This window comes from Rana temporaria, chromosome 3, assembly GCF_905171775.1.
Source record: "Rana temporaria chromosome 3, aRanTem1.1, whole genome shotgun sequence".
NCBI classification, from domain to species: Eukaryota; Metazoa; Chordata; class Amphibia; order Anura; family Ranidae; genus Rana; species Rana temporaria.
Window position 1 is genome coordinate 19,518,744 of NC_053491.1, and position 7,607 is coordinate 19,526,350.

The window sequence follows — 7,607 nt, forward strand, 5'->3', positions numbered from 1 at the left end:
CGTGTTATAAAAATTGTTTATTGTGTTTGTAGCGCCTGTGTACGTTCAGGTACAGGTGCTATCTTAAATTTAAAGGGGGATGAGAGAGTCAGTTAGCTCTCATCCAAGTGATTTGTCTAAATTGGGTCTCTGCTTCAGCTGGGCTGTACTGTGGGCTCATTCTGTTGCTTCTGGGGTGTTGTTCCACCCCAGAAAGATAGGTGGCAGCAGTGGAGTTCAGGCTGGGGTGCCTTTTGCTAGCAGCCAATCAGGAGGTTTTCCCTTGCGGGGCATGCTGGGGGAAGGTACCTCTGGAGCAGACGCGATTAGGCGGAGTTCTTCTTGTTCCGGGTGCGGCACCCACCTTTAGGGTGACCACATATCACGGCACCCGGCGATGCGGCCTACCAGGCCGGGGTGCGCGTGCCACGCAGTGTTCTGTTCCTGGTTCCGGGTCCATGTTGGCCCAGAGCATTTGAAGCTATGGCGGGGCCCCAGTAATCGACTGGGTCCCCAATTCTGAGAAGATCCCAAGCTGTTCGGTGGGGAGTCAGCCTGAGGAGAGCCAAGAGAGGCAGGCAATCCAATAGGGCCATTGATAGGGTTGCCACCTTTTCTTCAAGCCAAACCCGAACACTTGCGGCGCATTATTATTATTTTTTTTTGCAGTAAATGTTGCATATGTGCTGAAAGTATGGTCAATAATTCCAATGTGCGAAGGGAGCGGGCTGGGTGAAACCAGAAGTGTTTTTATTAAAAAGTTCCTGCAATGACACAAACACGTGACCTTCAGAATGATAGACTGGGCAGCAACTGCTAGAAACAAAGGTCAGTCTTTCGGTTCCCCCTGCTATTAGCAATGGTTCCTTTTGAATGTGCTTTCTGTCATTCAGGCTTTTTACTCTATGCTGCTATCTACTGGTGATTTAATAGAAATGCCATGAGTTTTATTTTCCCCATTAGCAGAACTATAATCCTTTTTTATGGGTTACCTGATTTTGACATTCCTCAGGGATCATCAAACTACGGCCCTCCAGCTGTTGTGGAACTACACATCCCATGAGGCCTTGTAAAACTCTGACATTCACAGACATGACTAGGCATGATGGGAATTGTAGTTCCTGAACAACTGGAGGGCCATAGTTTGAAGACCCCTGAACACTATAGGATTATAAAAGACCTGGGAGACATTTGGGTGCCCCAAGGAAAGTAGTAACATAGTACACAGTGTGTGCCAGTGGGTGTGGCCAAATTGCTCTTGCTGGCTGACATCACCACCCCACCCTTCAGTGATGCCAAACCTGCCTCCAAACAGCCGCCTGCAGCGGAAACAGTTTTGTGTATGACTATCTCGGTTACTTGGGGAGCCACAGCCTGGTCTGAATAATGTGTCCAGGTTTTAGGTAGACTAAAACCCGAACACCCGATTCAAAACCCGAACTGTCCGGATGAATCCTGGACAGGTGGCAACCCTATCGACAATCCACCGGGAATCAAGGTAACCGGACACTGAAAAGGTTGGATGTTAGCCACCTGTCAGTCAGTGACCAAGTTGAGAATTACCTGAGGGAGATTTAGGCACCAAATACTTCTGAGGAGAATCTTCTCCATGATCTACGTTCTAGGGAAGGGTCTGTGGCAGGGACTTGTTTCCCTCAAGTTTTCCGAGTGATACCCTGGCTGCCAGGTCGGTGTGAGAGGCCTGTCCAGGTACACTATATCCACTCCGGCTGGAGTGGCGACGAAAGTGAAGTGTTGCTGGAAGCAGGACTGCTTCCGTTCTGTTAGGCCTGAATCTGCTATTCCTCTTCCTCACCCATCTTTGATCTATCTACCTCAAGTTTACTGTTTGCCGTGTTGGGCAAAATAAAAGCACAAGAAAGACACCTGCTGTTTGGACATTCCATCATTGCTACTCTCATCGACTACCCTAGACGTCGGAGCCATAGAGGTAACAGGCCATCCCTATTCTATCCAGCGGCTCCTTCGGGGGTGAGCGCTACATGTTATTTAGGATTTTGTAAATGTGAGCCATCTACAAGCTCTGTATTTGCAGGTTTGTAGCAAACTATTTGATACAAAAATGGAGGGTAGGTCAGGTAGGTCCTGACCTTCTACTGTTCTGAAGATAATATTGAAGCGCAGCTGCTGCCTGATTATTTTTTTAGTTTCAGGTCTGTATACAGTAGGGAGGGGTGAGAGTTTTGTTACAGCTGGGGGAGATTTCCCCTTACTTCCTGTCCCTGTATCACCAAGACCAGGGCTGTCTTTAAGGCAGGGGACATCTGCCCTGGGCCCTGTCATTGTTGTGGGGCCCAAAGCAGCTGCCTCATACTTGCCAACTAAATTCTAGGGGTGCAATGGATCGTCATTGATCCGTGAGCCAAACGGGTCAACGTCCGTGGATCGGCACACCATGCGATCCACGGATTGAGCCCATAGGAAAGGCCACGGCTTCGGCCTAGCACCGGAGTAGCGGCCATCTTGGTACACCCGGCGGCGGCCTAGGTGAGCTTCCCAGAGCGGTGCTGACTGGGGAGATGTGGACATCACAGTGAGGGAGATAGGGGGAGATGTGGATATTACAGTGGGGGGTGATGTGGGGAGATGTGGACATTACAGTGGGGGAGATGTGGATATTACAGTGGGGGTGATGTGGGGAGATGTGGACATTACAGTGGGTGAGATGTGGACATTGCAGTGGGGGGAGATGTGGACATTACAGTGGGGGAGATGAGGGGAGATGTGGACATTACAGTGGGGGAGATGAGGGGAGATGTGGACATTGCAGTGAGGGGGATGTGGAGAGATGTGGACAGTGGGGGAGATGTGGACATTGCAGTGGGGGAGATGTGGACATTGCAGTGGGGGAGATGTGGACATTACAGTGGGGGAGATGTGGCGTCATGTCACATGACTTCATCAGGGGATGAAGTCATTTGACATGACGCCACTAGTAGGGACAGGAAGTACCAGACCTCACACACTCTGAAGAGAGAGATATGAGCTTGCTGCTCGTTTTGTTTGGATATTTCTGAGATTTTAAATTGCCAGTATCCGTGGATGTTTAGGTGGAGGCCAAAGAGAGAGGATCAGCATACAATCAAGATCTCAGACTGGGTCGCACAAACTCGCCGTTCGTAGGAGATAGGCCCACTGCTCACGTCCTCCATGTGAGTGCATGTGCATGTGATTGATCGTTTTTTAGACCCTTGCTTCCAGTATTACGCCATATCTTTTTCTTGTTTCTTCCAATATGGTCATTTAATGTGGAGACTACATCTAGCCCTCATCCTGCTGGATCTTTGAGTACACCCTGAGTGGTATCCAGGCTATCCGTGCTATGGCCTTGAGGTGAGCATTCCATACCACTAGAGGTGTGCGCACCGAAGCTTGCTCTTCTCTGAAATATTGGATTTCCTGGTTTCTCACCACCTATTACTCACAGCTATCAAGGACTGCACCTTTAAATATATGCTTTTTGGATGCGAGATTTATATTTGCACTTGATTTCACTGGATTTTTACCCTTTATTATGTGTTGGGATCACTTACCTTTGGTCTTTAGTACCAATCCTGGACATTTATTTTGATAACTGTACTTCCATGTTTATTTTATTTCCTTATAAGGATTTTGCTGCATAGTGTTAACCTTTTCCAGATCACCCACCTTCACAGTTCAGATTGCACACTGCTTGTAGAGTTCACCCCGCCCATTTGGTGGGACTTATTTGACCACTGTTTCGTTTTTTTTTTTGTTTATTGTTTTTTGGTTGTTGCCCTATACCTCCATACCCACACAGCGCAGTTATTATCACTCATTTCATTTGACAGGTAAGGATACATGCAGGAGGCATCTATATCCTTACAGAATAGCACTATGGCAGTAGTTTAGAAAGGATGAGAGTGGGTTTACATCCACTTTAACTTCCAAGGAACCCCTAGCATCCCTGAGAAGAACCTTGGGGGCCAAGGAACCCCTAGCAACCCCGGGAGGAACCTTAGGGTCCAGGGAACCCCTAGCAACCCCAGGAGGAACCTTAGGGTCCAAGGAACCCCTAGCAACCCTGGGAGGAACCTTAGGGTCAAAGGAACCCCTAGCAACCCTGGGAGGAACCATAGGGACCAAGGAACCCCTAGTAATCCCGGGAGGATCCTTAGGGACCAAGGAACCCCTAGCAACCCCGGGAGGAACCTTAGGGTCCAAGGAACCCCTAGCAACCCTGGGAGGAACCTTAGGGTCCAAGGAACCCCTAGCAACCCTGGGAGGAACCTTAGGGACCAAGGAACCCCTAGCAACCCCGGGAGGATCCTTAGGGACCAAGGAACCCCTAGCAACCCCGGGAGGAACCTTAGGGTTCAAGGAACCCCTAGAAACTCTGGGAGGAACCTTAGGGACCAAGGAACCCCTAGCAACCCTGGGAGGAACCTTAGGGTCCAAGGAACCCCTAGCAACCCCAGGAGGAACCTTAGGGTCCAAGGAACCCCTAGCAACCCTGAGAGGAACCTTAGGGTCAAAGGAACCCCTAGCAACCCTGGGAGGAACCGTAGGGACCAAGGAACCCCTAGCAACCCCGGGAGGATCCTTAGGGACCAAGGAACCCCTAGCAACCCCGGGAGGAACCTTAGGGTCCAAGGAACCCCTAGCAACCCTGGGAGGAACCTTAGGGTCCAAGGAACCCCTAGCAACCCTGGGAGGAACCTTAGGGTCCAAGCAACCCCCGGTTGAGAGAGGCTGTTGTAGAATTTTATAAAGACTGTCATATCAACGTAGAACGATTTAGTTCCAATTTAAATTCAAATACCTACAGAACCTTCTTCCACTCTTCAGTTCAGGAGGTGCTTATTGAGTCATGAATACGCAGCAAGTAATCACTTTTGTTAGTTATATGTATGGGATGTGAATATGCTTGTATATTCCCAATTCAATGCATGAAAACCATTATATTTTCTTATCTTCTCCTTGAGACAAGGCTTGTTAAGCTTATATATCATTCCCATAATCTAGGATAGATATATATATACAGAGCCGAGCAGCTAGAATAAAAACTGATGGCAGAAATTCAATCGATATTCAATTAAAATAACCACTAGATCCGTCTCTGTGGGGTTTTGGGCTACTGCCCAGGCTGGAAGTCATATTCACAGAGTCCTCCAAGGAGAGACGAGACTCCTTCGCCTGGTACGGAGCGGCCCCTACATTAAATATAGGATTCTCTAAATTAACAATGAGAGAAACATTAGATGTCTTTCCCAGATATAGAAATCATAATTTTAAAAGCAAATTATAGCAAATTTTTCACAAATTATTATTGAAACATTTAGTCATAAGTTATTTTTGACATAGCTTTTATAAGCTTTTTGAGCCATATTTCACTATACTATTCATATACAGTATTTATATAATTTTTCTTTAACCATTTCACCTTGACCACAGAAGATTTCCCCCCCCCCCCCCTTTCATGACCAGACCAGTTTTTGCTATACAGCAAAATATAGAGCTTTCTTTTGATGGTATTTAACCACTTTCAGCCCCGGAAAAATTTAACCCCTTCCTAACCAGAGCACTTCTTGCGATTCGGCACCGTGTCGTTTTAACTGACAATTGCGCGGTCGTGCGACGTGGCTTCCAAACAAAATTGGCGTCCTTTTTTCCCCACAAATAGAGCTTTCTTTTGGTGGTATTTGATTACCTCTGCGGTTTTTATTTTTAGCGCCATAAACAAAAATAGAGTGACAATTTTGAAAAAAAAAACAATATTTTTTACTTTTCGCTATAATAAATATACCCAAAAAATCTCTAAAAAAAAAAATTTTTTTTCCCCTCAGTTTAGGCCAATACGTATTCTTCTACATATTTCTGGTAAAAAAAATCGCAATAAGCGTATATTAATTGGTTTGCGCAAAAGTTATAGCGTCTACAAAATAGGGGATAGTTTTATTGCATTTTTTACTAGTAATGGCGGCGATCTGCGATTTTTATTGTGACCGTGACATTGCGGCGGACATATCGGACACCTTTGACACATTTTTGGGACAATTCACATTTATACAGCGATCCGTGCTATAAAACTGCACTGTTACTGTATAAATGTGACTGGCAGGGAAGGGGTTAACACTAGGGGGCGCTGATATGTTCCCTGGGAGTGATTCTAACTGTAGGGGGAGGGGACTCACAAGGGGAGGAGACCGATCAGTGTTCCTCTGTACTGAGAACACACATCAGTCTCCTCACCCCAGACAGGACATGGATCTGTGTGTTTACACACACAGATCTACGGTCCTGCCGTGACTGCGGGCAATCGTGGGTGCCCGGCGGCCATCGCGGCAGCCAGGCATGCGTACGGTCCCGCGCGATCGCCAGGAAGCCCAGGACGTCATATGACGTCCACCCAGGATGGGAGATCCTATCTGTGGATGTCATATGACAATGGGCAGGCAGGGAAGTGGTTAATCACCACTGTGGTTTTGTTTTTTTTGCCCTATAAACAAAAACAGATGGACAATTATGAAAAAAAACCCATATAAATATTTTTTACTTTCTCTATAAAACCTATCCAATAAAAAAATAAAAAAAAATCCAATTTCTTCATAAATGTAGGTCAATATGTATTCTGCTAGATATTTGTGGTAAAAAAATCCCAATAAGCTTATACTTATTGGTTAGCGCAAAAGTTATAGCGTCCACAAAATACAGTATATATTCATGGATTTTTTTTTCTTTTTATACCAGTAATGGGGGGATATCAGCGTCTTATAGTGGTAGTGGGACTGCGATATTGCGCTGGACAAATTGGACACTTATGCCCTGTAAACACGATCTGATTTTCCGTCGGAAAAATAATTCCGCTCACGCTTGGCTTGCATACACACGGTCACACAAAAGTTCTCTGAACTTTCGACAGTCAAAAACGAGTCGAGAAAATGAAGTTCAATGCTTCTGAGCATGCGTCGAATTGTTTCCGAGCATGCGTCTGAATTTTGCGCATCGGAATTGCTACAGCTCCCAATCTTTTTTTGGCGGAAATTCTGACAGCAAAAGTCCGAAAGAGCATACATGCGGTGGGAATTTCCGTTCAAAAGCTCACATGGGACTTTTGCTGTCGAAAATTTGCGATCATGTGTATGGGGCATAAGAGGTTTATTTACTAAAGCTAGAGAGGGCAAAATTTGTCACAATTCTGCAGAGAAACCAATCAGCTTCCAGATTGTATTGCTAAAGCTTAATTAACCAATTAAGGACCGCCTCCTGCACATATATGTTTGCAGAATGGCACGGCTGGGCAAAAGCACGTACCTGTACGTTCTCTTTAAGTGACCAGCCATGGGTCGCGGGCGCCCGCGACCTGGTCCGAAGCTCCGTGACCGCGGGACCCGCGGACCTGATCGCCGCTGGAGTCCCACGATCGGTTCCCGGAGCTGAAGAACGGGGAGAGCTGTGTGTAAACACACCTTCCCCGTTCTTCACTGTGGCGGCGTCATCGATCGTGTGTTCCCTTTTATAGGGAAACACAATCAATGATGTCACACCTACAGCCACACTCCCCTACAGTTAGAAACACAGATGAGGTCACACTTAACCCCTTCAGCGCCCCCTTGTGGTTAACTCCCAAACTGCAATTGACATTT